This window comes from Phacochoerus africanus, chromosome 3, assembly GCF_016906955.1.
Source record: "Phacochoerus africanus isolate WHEZ1 chromosome 3, ROS_Pafr_v1, whole genome shotgun sequence".
Classification (NCBI taxonomy): domain Eukaryota; kingdom Metazoa; phylum Chordata; class Mammalia; order Artiodactyla; family Suidae; genus Phacochoerus; species Phacochoerus africanus.
The window spans coordinates 30,461,325-30,477,575 of NC_062546.1; the positions used below are offsets into that span (position 1 = coordinate 30,461,325).

The window sequence follows — 16,251 nt, forward strand, 5'->3', positions numbered from 1 at the left end:
GTTATCTTAGCTACTCAGGTACCTCCTGAACTCACAGTTATAATTTTTCCAGGGTTTCCAAACACTTGGGTTCAGGCTTTTTCACTTTTCCATTTGGTGTGTGGATAGAGTGAGTTTGGACTTGCTAGGTAACTGAATGGCTGGTGTGTAGGAGGACCTGCCCTCATTGGCTGCCCCTGGGATCTAACAGGGTGTGTGGCCTCTGGATTTTTGGGCTGGTGAGTCTGTCCAGCAGAGGAGTCATGGATTTGGCCATTTCACAAGATCTCTGGGCCAGCCCTGCTGAGAGGGAGTGGGAGACACAACTCCCACTCAAGGAGGGACTTCCCTGCCAGGGAGGTGATGCCCTGAAGAAGGCCGGCCACACCCTGCATTCCCAGGCCGTGGCCCTGGTTAGCACATACTCATTCCACACATACAGGGCAGCAAGGCTCACAGTTTCCCAAATTGATGCCCCAAATGCAGGTGGTAGTGGAGACTGCAGGTGGTAGGAGCACGAACACCATGGAAGCAGCAGTTGATGTGGACTTTTCCAGAGCCGAAATGTCCTCGCCAGGAAAAAGAATTACCACCAGCCACAGACCCTTTCCCCTGGGGCGCGCATTACATGGGGCTCTGTCCCACTAGGGATGGGAGAAGGGGGCTCTGGGGTTGAGAGCCTGGAGCAGGCTGCAGGTCTGGGATGAAGCGCCTCCCAGCAAGCTCCGCTTATACACTGCTGTGCAATCTGTCCCCAGCCTACGGACTCCCAGCCTCTCTCCCTATGTGGGTCTTGGTAGGTCCGAGGGACCCCGTGTGGGAACTACAACTAGGTGAGTGTGCCACCCACCACGATTCTGAATTGGCCTTCAGCCACACATCCCGAAATCCTGCAGTCCGGGACCCGCTGCTGCCTGGCGAAAGGATGGATGGCTTTGAGGCGCCCGCGTGCGGCGGAGCGAAGCTGAGAAGGACGTCTGAGCCTCCCTCCCGGTGGCTGGGCTCCAGAAAGAGACACGTCTCCGGGTCCTCTCTGCGCTTTGAACTTCTCCTCCCCTCCAGGCCTATCACAAACGGCCCTCCCACCCGTGCTTCTACCCTACTCGGTGCAAGCCAGGCCCCAGTCGGCGCATCTGGACAGCTCGGAGATTTCCCTGGGGCTCGGGTGGGGATGGCGTAGGCTGACTTCATGTAACACGACAGTCACGGATCCAGGCCTCTTCTAGGGGCTTTGCAGGTTCCTCTCCCTCCCCAGTGAGAGCCTCCATCCTTTAAATACCTTGCAGCAATTAGAAAAGGGGAAACAATTTTTTTTGGAGAGGAGCGAAAAGACGGCTTTTGAGTTCCAGGCCGCCCTGATCTTGAGACGTTGGTCTAACTTTTGTTTGGCCTCAGTTTCTGCATCTGTACACTGGGAAGAGGGCCCACGTTCAGGGGGCTGGGATGCAGAAAGGAGGGAAGCGTTGGTGCACGGTCGGTCAGTGCACCTGGAATCCCGCTTCTCCCAGGATTGGGTTGCCTCGCGGCGCACATCTCCCAGGCCCCTATGAGATAGTGAGACCTTGAGACCCGGGTCTGCGCCCCAGGCTGACGGGCAACCTAGCGCTCTGAGGCGCGCAAGGGCGGGGCCCGCGAGGGCTGGGAGACGCCCTTTCGGTATGGGCCAACCGGCGCTTGTCTCTGAACCGCCAATGAGGAAGCGTCTTACAGCCAAGGCCGGGTCTGGAGCAAGGCTGCGGCGAGTGCGGCGCTGACAGAGACGCGCGCGCGATCTTGCTCGGACCCGGGGCCGCCGCCGCCGCTGCCGCCATCACCGTCGTCTGCTCAGTCACCCCTCAGCCGCTTCCCCTGGCCATGGAGGCGAGGCCGCCGCCGCCGCCGCGGGGCTCCGAGCCGCGGGCCGGGCGGCGGCCCTGAGGGCGTGTGGCGGGCCGAGACGCCGCCGCGGCACCGAGGCGGAGCCGCCGTCCTCGTCCCCGGCGATCCCGCCCAACGCCGGACTCGGTGAGTGTTCGCTGCGGCCGCCGCCGCCGCCGCCCCGGCGGGCTCAGGAGTCGGGGCGACTCCTGGGCGCGGTGGGAGGGGTTCCCAGCCGGAGCCCAAATCCCGCTTTTCCGGGCAGGATCCATCCGGCTTCTCCAGGGATCCCACATCCTTGCGCTGTCCGGGGGGCGGGGGCGGGGCGGGGGGGGGGTTCCCCGGAAACGCGCCGGCCCCGGGCGCAGACCCCTCTCACTGCCCGGGAACTTTGCGTGCGTCCTCCGGTGGCCGGGCCGGGGCTGCCATAGTTCATACTGAACGAAGAATTTTGGACAGTGAGATCGAGTTTGCCCAGGTCCATTTAGTGGGAAGAAAGAGGAAAACTCTGGGCATGAGAAAATTTGCTCTTGCAGTGACTAACTTTTCTTTTCCTTAAAAGCCCCCTGGGTCCTTCTCCTCGGCCCCTCTTTTTTCCGTCCACTCCCTACAATTGGGGCCGCTTAAGAAGAAAATAGGGGCTCAGAGCTGCCCAGAATTCAAAATGAGCCAATTGGGGATGTAAGTGCCCTCCCTCTTGCTTTTGGTGAATAACACAAAGAATATCGTTTTTTGAAAAATTAGTTCTTCATTGGAGTTTCTGAAGATGAAAATAGCAGAGCTGAGCCCAGTGTTGAGGGTCTTTTGTTTTTGAGGGCAGTGAATGATGTTTGTAAGACAGAAGAGGAATGTTCACAGTCTCTAGGAGGGTGAAAAGTCTTAGAAACCTTTGCTTAGGGTAGGGATCCCTGCTCTAGAACCAGTCACACCTTCTGCAGGATCTCCTCGCTTGCCACCTGCTTGCTGTTAAGGCAGCTCTAGAGCCAGAAGATGGTAGGTGAGGAGAGGATTGGCGGGGAGCTTGGTGGTGGAAGATGGGAGAGCATCTTCCTGCCTGGCCACTCCTTTAGAAAACACAAATCTGATGCTGTCACTTGTTTACTTAAAACTCCCTGGCTTTCCTTTTCCCATGGGATGAATGAAGCTCAGAAAGCCTAATCAGGTCATGCAAAGCCCTTGACAGTCTTACCTCAACTTACATTTAGCTTAATCCTTCCATTTTCTTTCCCTTCTTCCCTCTCTTCACATGTTTGGATGCTTTTGGATGTGCGTTCCTTCTTCCTCCCCACCTTTACCTGCTAAGCTCCACCTCTTCTGTTAAAGCCCTTCTCATTTGAGAAGCTTGATGAGGGCAGTAGCTGTGTCTTGTTCAGTTTGGTCCCCTTATGCCTTGACTCTGTTTACTTCCAGGTACCCACTTCCTGAGAGTATTTCTCCTGAGTGTTTCCTGCTTGGAGGGCACACCTAGGACTTTGTATCTTGAAACCCCATCTCCCCATGTCCATACCATCCAGCCCCCATAAGTAATCAACAGGGAGGAACTGGCTGGTCCCATAATCTCACTGGCCTTCACCTGTCTCTGAAAAGCTCAGAGTCTCATGGTCTCTTTTTCATCTCTGCCTGCCTGAAGTGGCCTGGCTAATATGTGCACTCTGAGGCATGGTGAGATCCGGGAGGCTGTTCACTGAGTACCTTTTAGAAAGGTAGATGAAATTCAGAACCAGAAAATCCAATCCTCTGTCTTAACTACGTTCACGTGAGTTCTGTTTGCCCGGCGAAGTGCTTGGGACACAAAAGTGAGAAAGTCATGTGTGTATCTTTGAGGGACTCAGCATAATGCAGGACAGGTGGGGATACAAAATACGTATATCACGGGGGCTATGAGAGGGTAGTAATAACAGCTGTTATCTTTTATTTGCCTGGTGTCAGGCATTGTAATGTTTTCCATGGATTATCTTATTGAATCCTTTCTACCATCATATAGGGGCTTGTTCCTACTAGACAAGGGTAGAAACTGAGTCCATACAGTGTGCAGATGAGGAAACAGTCAGGATTTGAGTCTTGGCAGTCTAGTTCCAGGTGTCTGCCTGGCGGTAGAAGCATTCCCTTCCTGGGTGATCTGAGAAAACTTTACTGGGAGAGGGCCTTTGGGTCATGAAGGATGGGTAGAAATTTATGTATGGTGGATAGGATACAGGACAGAGGGAGCGACACAGGTAGGCTTGGAGGTGGAAGGAACCCATTGTCTGTGGGGGAGAAAGGAGAGGTTAAACATAGTTGGATCAGGTAGAGGGAAGGATGGGAGGTGAGATTAGGTCAACTTGAAAGGCTGTGTGTGCTGTGTTAGAGTTTGGGCAGTGGAGATTTTAAAGGAGGATTTTAGTCTTGTCTTTTTAGGGCCGCACCAGCAGCATATGGAGGTTCCCAGGCTAGGGGTCCAGTCAGAGCTGTCGTTGCCAGCTTGTGCCACACCCACAGCAACGCTGGATCTAATCTGTGTCTGCCACCTATGCCACAGCTCACGGCAGCACCAGATCCTTAACCCACTGAGTGAGGCCAGGGATCAAACCCGCATCCTCATGGATGCAAGTTGGGTTTGTTGACCGCTGAGCCATGACAGAACTCCTAATTTAGGAGTATTTTAGAAGAGGTCAGAAACTTAGGCAAACCAGGCTTTGGAAAGGTCATTTGAGGGCAGTGTGGGGCAAGACACTGATGCCCCACCAATTTAGGAGGCAATAGCCAGGCCTCACAGAAGCAGTCACAGCCTCTTAGACCCAGAGTGAGGCCTAAAGAGAATATCATTGAGTTTTGGGAAAAGATAATACATACAAGAAAAAATTCCAGCAGTACCAAAGTGTATATATAGAGAAATGTCTCCCTTTTGCCTATAGACCCTGTTCCTTTATAAACGTGTCTACCTATCCACACTCCTACCCCATGGTACATACCAGTCACACCTTATACCTTTTTACTTAACATATTTAGAAAATCATTATATATCAGTACATATAGAGCTGTTCTTTTTTTTTTTTTTGTCTTTTTAACTATTTCTTGGGCCGCTCCTGCGGCATATGGAGGTTCCCAGGCTAGGGGTCGAATCGGAGCTGCAGCCACCAGCCTAAGCCAGAGCCACAGCAACGCGGGATCCGAGCCGCGTCTGCAACCTACACCACAGCTCACGGCAACGCTGGATCGTTAACCCACTAAGCAAGGGCAGGGACCGAACCCGCAACCTCATGGTTCCTAGTCGGATTCGTTAACCACTGCGCCACGACGGGAACTCCTGTTCATTCTTTTTATTGATATTCTTTTACTTATTTCATTGTTTGGCTGCACCATAATTTGTAACTAGTTTTTGGATTAAACAACATTTAAGTTGTTCCCAGCTTTTTCTATGACACCATTGCAGTGAATGTTCTTCTACATACTTTGTTATGAACTTGTATGTAAAATTATCTGAATAGTATACTTCTAAAAGTGGAATTATTGGGCCAAAGGATATATGTGTATTTTAAATTTGTAGACATTTGGCCAAATTAACTACCCCTTGGAGGGAGTTGTACTAATTTATCCTCTCTCCAAAAATGTGAATAGAATTTAGCGAATCTTTATCAGACTATGCATCAGGATGCCTAGGATGCTTTTTCAGATATGTGCTTGCTTTTCCCTCACCTAACCTTCCCCTGGGTGATTCTGGCCTATTTCCTGCAGTTTGCAGGGGGATACTCTGAGGCTCAGAAGGATAAAGTGACTTGTGCAAGATAATGTGGGTGGTGATTGGTTTTTTTTTTTATTTTTTTTATTTTCCCACTGTACAGCAAGGGGATCAAGTTATCCTTACATGTATACATCACAATTACATTTTTTCCCCCACCCTTTGTTCTGTTGCAACATGAGTATCTAGACAAAGTTCTCAATGCTACTCAGCAGGATCTCCTTGTAAATCTGTTATTCTAAGTTGTGTGATAAGCCTAAGCTCCCGATCCCTCCCACTCCCTCCCCCTCCCATCAGGCAGCCACAAGTCTTTTCTCTAAGTCCATGATTTTCTTTTCTGAGGAGGTGTCCATTTGTGCTGGATATTAGATTCCAGTTATGGTATTTGTCTTTGTCTTTCTGGCTCATTTCACTCAGTATGAGATTCTCTAGTTCCAACCATGTTGCTACAAATGGCATTATGTCGTTCTTTTTTATGGCTGAGTAGTATTCCATTGTGTATATATACCACATCTTCCTAATCCAATCATCTGTTGGTGGACATTTGGGTTGTTTCCATGTCCTGGCTATTGTGAATAGTGCTGCAATGAACATGCGGGTGCATGTGTCTCTTTTAAGTAGAGTTTTGTCCGGATAGATGCCCAAGAGTGGGATTGCGGGGTCATATGGAAGTTCTATGTATAGATTTCTAAGGTATCTCCAAACTGTTCTCCATAGTGGCTGTACCAGTTTACATTCCCACCAACAGTGCAGGAGGTTCCCTTTTCTCCACAGCCCCTCCAGCACTTGTTATTTGTGGATTTATTAATGATGGCCATTAATGATGGTGCGAGGTGGTATCTCATGGTAGTTTTGATTTGCATTTCTCTTATAATCAGCGATGTTGAGCATTTTTTCATGTGTTTGTTGGCCATCTGTATATCTTCTTTGGAGAAATGTCTATTCAGGTCTTTTGCCCATTTTTCCATTGATTGGCTTTTTTGCTGTTGGGTTGTAGAAGTTGTTTATATATTCTAGAGATTAAGCCCTTGGTGATTGTTTTTTAAAGCAGCTCTGATATTTTATTTGCCCAGCACCTTTCATTGGAGGTGCTCAGAGTTGATTTATAAATATTGTTGCATTATTTTTCTCCACCTTCATGTGGAAAAAATGAGATGCGATGAAACTTGGGTTATAAGCAGTAATCTGGCCAAATAAAGAATCTTGTCTTTCTACATCTAATGCCATAACTAATAAGTATTCCCAAGTGCCAAACCTGAAGAAATTTTTTCAGTGACTCTGAGTACAACAAAAATAGTAATAATATAACACTAACTTAAAACAGTTGAGTTGCAGATCCACAAATAACCCAACATTAAACTTTGTTTTAATATATTCTCTATAGAAAAGAGAATCCATTAAACGTGAAATTGTATTTCTCTAAATTCACATCTACTTGTATCAATGTATAGGCATAATTTTTTATGGTTATAACCTTTTTATATATTTGGCAGATAAATATATAAAAATATGATTTTCATATTCTTGAATAACATTAAATATTTTATATGTACTCATTTGTTTCTTCTTTTAAATCACAGACATGTATTTTCTGCATTGATAACCATGGTTTGTGGAATCTTTTTTGATTTTTCTTTTTTTCCTCTCCTTTTTACTATTTATAAATGGTACTTCTGAGTACCCTTGTTCAGATACTTCTTTTGGATTATTTCTTGGACTCTTATCCCTAAATTGGGTTCGTTGACTCAGGGTATGGTTGTAGTGCCAAATTGCTATCTAGATAGGTTGAACTAGTTTACAACACCATCAGCAATTTATGTGGTCCTATTTCCTCATAATATAGCCAATGCTGTTACAAACAAAATGCAATGTTTGATTTGATTTGATTTTTTAATGTTTTTGCTTTTTAAGGCCATACCTACAGCGTATGGAGGTTCCCAGGCTAGGGGTCCAATCGGAGCTACAGCTGCTGGCCTGCACCGCAGCCACAGCAACGAAAGATCCGAGCTTCATCTATGACCTACACTACAGCTCACAGCAACGCTGGATCCTTAACCCACTGAGCGAGGCCAGGGATTGAACCTGCAACCTCATGGTTCCTAGTTGGATTTGTTTCTGCTGCGCCACTGTGGAAGCTCCAGTACTTTTGAATTAGGTTTAATTTACATTTCTTTAGAAAGAGAGATAAGTAGCATATTTAGATTTTGAAATAAGTACGGTGTTGTGATATATATCCTCTCCAAGGGTTATGTTGCTAAAGCCAGCTAGTTTTTGAAGAAAGCCCTGGTTGATAGAACAGAAGTATTGTGGAAATTTAGGATAAGATGATGTTAGTATGAAATATAAGACTGGGTACTGTCAAGTGAAAAATAACAGACATTGTGCCAGGAGTTAGGGATACCTCAGAGTAACGTGGATGTGATGTTTGTCCTTATGGGCTCATGCAGTAGACAGACATTAATTACCCTATGGTAATTAAAATGTGATCAAAAGGGAAGAATAGGATGTCTTGGAAGTTCCAGAGAAGTTCAGCAGTTAAGTAACATTTTTCAACACAAAGACCCTGAACTGGGAAGGGGTTTGGTACCTCAGGGTAGTGCTTCTCTAACTTGAGTGTTCATGTGAACCATCTGGGGGTCTTGTTAAAATGACAAGTCCTGATTCAGTAGGTCTGAGGTGGAACTTGGGATTCTGCATTCCTAACCAGCTACTTGGTGAGGAAGGTGCTGCTGGTGGGTGGACCACATTTGAGTAGCAAGGCCTAATTGAAAGCGTGGGGAACATCAGCAGCTTACTGTCTCTAGTAAATAGGAGGGAGGAGTTCTCTGTCCTGGCTGCACTTTAGGTTCGCCTGGGAAACTTAAAAAGAAAAAAAAAAAAATCTGGGATGCAAATAGCCTATCCCCAGGAATTTTGATTATGGAATTCCCTGAGTGATTCTAATATGCAGCCAGGGTTGAGAACCACTGGACTAGAGAAGCGGAGGCCACAGTTGAGGGCCTTATACACCATGCAAGGATTTTGGACTTTATCCTGAAGGCCATTGAAGGATTTTAAGGAGTGAACTGATCTGATTTGCACTTGTGAAAAGTTTACCATGACTGCAATGCAGAACAGTGGTTTTCACAATGAGGTAGATAAGATGCTGGGATGCTGGAAGGAAGTTTTAGAGTTTATTTTTTTATCTTAAAAATGCTAGATTTAGGGACTGTCATTGGTATCTTCTTGGGTCTATAGGTCAAACAATATTAATACATTAACTACAGAACTTTGGGTGTTCAGAACTAAGAGAAGGGAGTTTTGTAGTGGGGAAGCAGAACTGTATTCATACATTTGCTTTCAGTGTATTGCAACATATTGATAACAGTTTATATTATCCAGTTCTCATTAAACTAACCACAAAATGGACAAGCAGCTTAAAAGGATCTTTGCAAAGAAACCAGTGAATGAAGAGGATATTAATAATGCAAGCACAGGAGTTCCCATCGTGGCTCAGTGGTTAACGAATCCAACTAGGAACCATGAGGTTTCGGGTTCGATCCCTGGCCTTGCTCAGTGGGTTAAGGATCCAGCAACGCCATGAGCTGTGGTGTAGGTCACCAACACGGCTCGGATCTGGCATTGCTGTGGCTATGGCATAGGCCAGGAGCTACAGCTCCTACTAGACCCCTAGCCTGGGAACCTCCATATGCTGTAGGTGCGGCCCTAGAAAAAGATAAAAAGACAAAAACAAAACAAAATAATGCAAGCACAAAGAAACAAACAAAATGGCAAAGCTGAATCTTATCTAGCTCCTATTATGAACTCCTGGTGAGCTATTAAATTGGATTAAATAAGTCAGCTTGTAATGCATTGGAAAGTATCTAGAAGCCTATTTGAGACATGGATTTACATCTTCTGTCATTAATAGAGATCCTCTAAGAGTATGTAGAACTTAAGATATTAAATAATAAAGTATGGGAGTTCCCATCGTGATTCAGCAGAAATGAATCTGACTAGCATCTGTGAGGATGCAGGTTTGATCCCTGGCCTTGCTCAGAGGGTTAAGGATCCGGCTTTACTGTGAGCTATGGTGTAGGTTGCAGATGCAGCGTTGCTATCGCAGTGGCATAGGCTGGCAACTGCAGCTCTGATTTGACCCCTAGCATGGGAACCTCCATATGCTGCAGGTGCAGCGCTAAAAAGAGCAAAATAAATAAATAAAAGTAAAAATTAAATAACAAAATATGAAGCTGTCACTAGTACCAAGACATTTGAAAACTAAGCATCTGGAACATAAAGAGAAGCTCTACCTTTTTTTCTCCTCAGTGATGTTTAAAGTCAAAGGCTATTCAATCAGATGCTGTACATAATTTTACTAACTTGTTGATTACAAGTTTCTCTGTCAAGGTTTTCTGTTTTGGAGTTCCTGTCATGGTGCAGTGGAAAGTAATCCAACTAGGAACCCTGAGGTTGCAGATTCGATTCCTGGCCTTGCTCAGTGGGTTGAGGATCCGGCCTTGCCATAAGCTGTGGTGTGGGTTGCAGATGTGACTCTGATTTGGCATTGCTGGGGCTGTGGTGTAGGCTGGCAGCTGTAGCTCTGGTTAGATCCCTAGCCAGGGAACCTCCATATGCCGTGACAAAAGACAAAAGGTTTTCTGTTTTTACAAAAGACAAAAAAAGGGCACATAACAGGCAGGTTCTTCCTGTCTGCACCACCTGTCCCCACCAAGACTGATGTAATATGTGGAAAATAATATGTCAAGAAACCAAAGTGTATTCCTTTGTCAGCAAATACTCTTTTTTTGGTATATATGTATATTTTAATTTTTGGAATATAGTTGATTTATAGAGTCTTTTTTTTTTTTTTTTTTGGTCTTTTTTGCTATTTCTTGGGCTGCTCCCGCGGCATATGGAGGTTCCCAGGCTAGGGGTCCAATCGGAGCTGTAGCCACTGGCCTATGCTAGAGCCACAGCAACGCGGGATCCGAGCCACGTCTGCAACCTACACCACAGCTCACGGCAACGCCGGATCGTTAACCCACTGAGCAAGGGCAGGGATGGAACCCGCAACCTCATGGTTCCTAGTCGGATTCGTTAACCACTGCGCCACGACGGGAACTCCTATAGAGTCTGTTAATTTCAGGTGTAAGCAAAATAAATCAGTTTTACATATACACATGTCCATTCCTTTTCAGATTCTTCTCCATTTAGGTTAAGATCTCTGTGCTATACAGTAGGTCCCCTGTTACCCATCTCTTCTGTATATAGTATTGTGAGTATATTAATCCCAACCCCCTAATTTATATCCCCCCACATTTCCCTTTTGGTAAACATGAATTTGGTTTTGAAATCTTTGAGTTTGTTTCGTTTTGTAATAAGTTCTGTTGTATCATTCCTATTAGATTCCACATGTTAATGAACCCATATATTTCTTTCTCTGACTTCACTTAGTATGATCGCTGGTCCATCCATGTTACTGCAAATGGCATTATTTCGTTCTTTTTTATGGTTGAGTAAAATTCTATTGTGTATATATACCACATCTTCTTGATCCTTCAAATATTAATGGACATTTTGGTTGTTTCCATGTCTTGGCTATTGTAAATTGTGCTGCAGTGAACATTGGGGTGCATGCATCTTTTTGAATTAATGGTTTTCTCCAGATATATGCCCAGGAGTGGGATTGCTGGATCATATTGTTTTAGTTTTTTAAGGAACCTCCATACTGGTTGTGCCAGTTTACATTTCCACTAACAGTGTAGGAGGGTTTACTTTTTCCACACCCTCCCTAGCATTTATTGTTTGTAGACTTTGATGATAGTCATTCTGACTGGTATGAAGTGGTACCTCATTGTAGTTTTGGTCAGCAAATAACTTAGGAAAGATACATGGAAAATGTTGGTGAAGATTTGAACAAACAATATTAGTACAAAATTCCCAGTGTGGAGGTTTACTATATAGTTATAAAAGTCTAGAAGCTTGTAGCATGCCTTGGTATTTGCTACATTCTCTTCATTAAAAGAAATCTAAAGGGTTCTCTTGTGGCGCAGTGGGTTAAGGATCCAGTATCGTCACTGCAGCAGCACTGCTGTGGCATGAGTTCTATCCCTGGCCCGGGAAGTTCCATATACTGCGGGTGCAAAAATCTAAATTTGAAAAAATTTAGAAACTATATTTCTAAAAATATTTCCAGATGATTAATTAAATAAAGGACCTAGGCATTGATCATCAGTAGGGAGCTTGGAGTTCCTGTCGTGGTGCAGTGGAAACTAATCCTACTAGGAGCCATGAGGTTGCCTCACTCAGTGGATTAAGGATCTGGCGTTGCAGTGAGCTGTGGTGTAGGTTGAAGACGATAGCTCAGATCTCATGTGGCTGTGGCGAAGGCCATTGGCTACAGCTCCAATTCGACCCCTAGCCTGGGAACCTCCATGTGCCGCAGGGGCACTAAAAAGCAAAAAAAAAAAAAAAAAACCAATAGGGAACTTTATAATAGAGGAATCAAACTGACAATCTTCTGATCAGTCATAATATTTCTAAAATGGGTACCAAACTTTATGTTCCTCTGATGTGATGCAGTAGGAATTCATTAAACATTCTTTCCACATCAGAATCAAATCAAACCTGACTCTGATTAAGCATCTAGATCTAACAACCAGCTTACAGAATTTAATTAGAAAATTCAGAATGTGAGAAATCCTATAGGACAAATGAACCCAGTTACTTCAAATAAATGGCAAGAAAAAAAGTGGAGAAACTATTACAGATTAGAAAATATTTGAGGAGTTTTCTTGTTGCCTAGCAGTTAAGGATCTGTATTGTCACTGCTGTGGCTTAGGTTTGATCCCTGGCCCAGGAACTTCTGCATGCTGCGGCCATGGCCAAAAAAAAAGAAAGTATTTGAGATATATTAACTAAATGTAATGTTGCAGACCTTGTTTAGTTCCTGTTCTATACAAACCAACTGTAAAAAGGTATTTATGAGAACATTGGGAGTAATTTGAATATGACTTAATATATTAAATGATTTTTTAAACAATTGTTTAAATTTTTAAAAGTTACTGTAACAATATTTTAATTATATTAAAAGGAAGGAATTCTTTCCCTTAGAGATAAGTACTGAGGTATTTATGTTTGAAATGATATGATATCTGGAATTTGCTCTAAAATAATTCATTGTGTCTGGAGGGTTACAGACTGTTTACCATATATTGATAATTATTGAAGCTGGATAACAGGTATATGAGTTTATTAGTAGAGTTTGCTGTTGCGCTTGGTTTTCGTGGGTTTCAAATTTATTTGTTGGAAATTTAAAAAGTAAAATCTTCTGACTAGTTTTCAAGTGTAGTTTCCTTTTCAAGGGAAGATAGACATTTGCCATCTAAATTTAAAGGAAAATGTTTTTATAATTGGATAGGGCGGGAAAAATAAATATAACAATTTAGCAAACACATCATAGTTCTTCCATTTGGATCCATGTTTCTTTTTGACTATGATAGAAATTAAAACCAAGTATTGGAGTTCCCATTGTGACTCAGTGGGTTAAGGACCTGATGCTGTCTCTGTGAGGATGCAGGTTTGATTCCTGGCCTTGCTCAGGGGTTAAGGGTTCAGCATTGCCACAAGCTGCAGTGTAGGTTGCAGATGCAGCTTGGATCCACTGTTGCTGTGGCTGTGGCATAGGCTTCAGCTGCAGCTCCAGTTCAACCCCCTAGCCTAGGAATGTCTGTATGCTGCAGGTACAGCTGTAAAAATGAAAACAACAACAACAACAATAACCAAGTTTTAACTTGAAACTAGTCTTCAGATTGCTCTATCACAAAGTTGTTTTGTTTTGCCAACCCTACAACACGTGGAAGTTCCTGGGCCAGGGATTGAACCTGTATCACAGCAGTGACCCTAACTGCTGCAGTGACAATATTGGATCCTTAACCTACTGTGTCACAAGAAAACTCCTGTCATAGAGTATTAAAATGAGGTTTTTCAAGCAAATGATTAATATTTTATCATATGGATCACACTAAATATTTTTAAAATGAGTTTAATATTAATATCTTAGTGATAGCAATGATTTTTATACTTACCTGTATAAAGCCATTTTGCAGTCATTTTATTACATTTGGAAATGAATGGGTATTTTTGTAGTATTTATATGTATTCCTTAATCATATTTATTGGTGACCATGTTGGGGGTGTGTGTATTGGTGGATTGGCCAATGTGCAGTCAAAAGTTTTGATTGTTACTACTGGAGAATGAACTGGACAGAGCATAGGGACTAATTTGGTGATTGTTGGAGCAGATTTGACCAGGGTGATGGTGTTGTGAACTGATTTGGGAAAGGGGGAGTGGTGATGGGGATGGAGATATGTGGATAAGTGTGATTGAAGCAGTAGAAGCATCATTAGGGGTCCAGATTTTTGGCTTTGGGGAAGTGATTGTTAGAGAACTGAGGGTTTTTTTTTTTTTTCTTTTTTGTGGGAAGAAGGTAAAACCCAGCTGCTGTAAATTGTTCAAGAGTTCTCAAATATTGATTGGCAAACGGCTTAACCAGCAATTGGTTTTCAAACACTGGTTAACTGGTGGCTTAATACAACATTTAAATGCATTTATACTACCCATTAACAAAAAGAATGTCTTCCATTGATGTATCAGCAGTACATCAATATGTGGAATAGTTCCAGGACTTCCACTGTTCTTCTAAAAGGAAAGGTGGGTGTGTAGGTGGGAGAGCTTTCACAGGGATGCTTCTGTTCTCCTGGTGCCCCTTTCCTTGTCTCCAGTGATTGGAAGGCTTTACCCACCTTTCAGGGAGTGAGGTCAGTCCCTGAATCAGTGCTGCTGCTGCACTGTCCATGAGACCATTCCTCTTCAGTGCTCCCTGCTTCCTGCCTGGGCCTGCTACTTCATGACTGCGAGCAGGTTTTTCTCTGTCTCTCCATTCTGGAGAGTTAGCCTGGCCCAGGATCTTGCTACTAGTTGGTAGCAGTCATAGAAGATCTTTTTTCTTCCTGTAGTTGGTACAGAGTTAGCAATAGAGCTGTTGGTAGCAGTTGCAGACCTCTAAGGCAGCAGTTCTCAGTAGTGGCTGACTGTGATGGGAAGGAGAGATAAATTTGAAAAAGCATCTTTTTCTAAAAAAGGGAAAAACATAGCTTTATGTTTTTTAGTCAGTGTATTTTAAATTTTTGCTTCATTTAAAATCATGTATTAAATGCAGCTATTACATTTAGAATGGATAAACAACAAGGTCCTACTGTATATAGCACAGGGAACTATATCCAGTCTCCTGGGGTATATATGTATAACTGAGTCACCTTGCTGTACAGAAGAAATTGGCACAACATTGTAAATCAGCTATACTTTAATGTAAAAATAAAATCATGGGAGTTCCTGGCATGGTGCAGCGGAAACGAATCCGACTAGGAACCATGAGGTTGCAGGTCTGATCCTCGGCCTTGCTCAGTGGGTTAAGGATCCGGCATTGCTGTGAGCTGTGATGTATGTAGGTCGCAGACACGGCTCAGATCTGGCGTTGTGGTGGCTGTGGTGTAGACCGGCAGCTACAGCTCTGATTAGACCCCTAGCCTGTGAACCTCCATGTGCTGTGGGTGCAGCCCTAAAAAGACAAAATAAATAAATAAATAAATAAAATCATGTGTGCTCATTTGAAGGATTGATAGATATACATGTGAAAATATTCAAATATTAGTACTAAAAATATACTGTAAAAAGTAATTCTCCCCCATCTTCTCAGTTCCCCTTTTCAGAGGCATCCCCAGGTACTCGGAACAGTACTTGTGAAACCTTTCAGAAAGAGGCCACGCCTATACAACATGAGAGTTACTTAGGTTTGACGTTTCAGCTAACATTTCCTCCTATTCATCTGCACTTAGTTTTCAAAGGTTCTACTTTGAAGAAGGCTATTTGTAGAATAAGTAGTGGTTAACAGAGCAGTTTGGTTATTTTTTTTTTTTTTAATGTGTGAGCGGGGCTTTTGTGCATGGAAAGGACTGCTTAAAATTACTTGGGTTTCAAATTAATATTTGATTTATTTAAGTGGCAAATTAAAACCTAGTTTTCCTTTAGTCTTGTTATTGTACTCATAAGCATTGTAATTTTTGTATAGAAATAAGAACAATAACTTTCACTTGCTCTTTAATGTTAATTCAGGCTTAACTGCTTAAATTCCTCCAAACCTCTTTGTTAATGAATTAAATTTTCTTAGGTATTTAAAATAGATTTATACCATCAGTCTGTCAAATACCTCCAGTCCTGGACAGGTCAGAGTTACCACCTTGACAAGCAGAATCTCCTTAAACACTTCAGCAGTACCAAGAATTTAAACTTATAAATGTAGTAAAGCAGATTCTTTAAAGATTTCCAGTGCTTTTCTTCAGTTGAATCTGAACTACCAGCATTTAAAAAATAAAATCCTAAACTTAACTCAGGAGTACCATGAGTTTGATACCTCTCATCTTGTTGCTAACATCTTTTCCTTCTGGATTGTAATCACTTGCCCAATTGAAGAGGATAGCTTTACCATCCAAGAGAGCCGATTGAAAATACAGACCACAGTACAATTATTTATTGGTCAGAGGTTCAAAACTGAGGAGAGAACTAAGAGCTCTATGTTTCTAGGATAATTCTTTTTAAGAGATGTACTTGTATTAGAGTCTTGAATTTGGCATCAGTGGGGGAATCAGTGTCTGGG

The 16,251-nt window shown here is 43.5% G+C and overlaps 1 protein-coding gene across 2 annotated transcripts in view; it reads left to right on the top strand.

Annotated features, from left to right (window-relative positions):
* Nucleotides 1–1,685: 1,685 nt before the first annotated feature.
* Nucleotides 1,686–16,251, top strand: part of PTPRA (protein tyrosine phosphatase receptor type A) — a 159,682-nt gene continuing 145,116 nt past the window's right edge. The window contains exon 1 of one of the 2 annotated variants that reach the window (XM_047771473.1): nucleotides 1,686–1,983. The gene's annotated coding sequence lies outside the window, so the exon portion shown is untranslated. The remainder of the gene's footprint in view (nucleotides 1,984–16,251) is intronic. The other variant, XM_047771472.1, reaches the window with a different exon arrangement.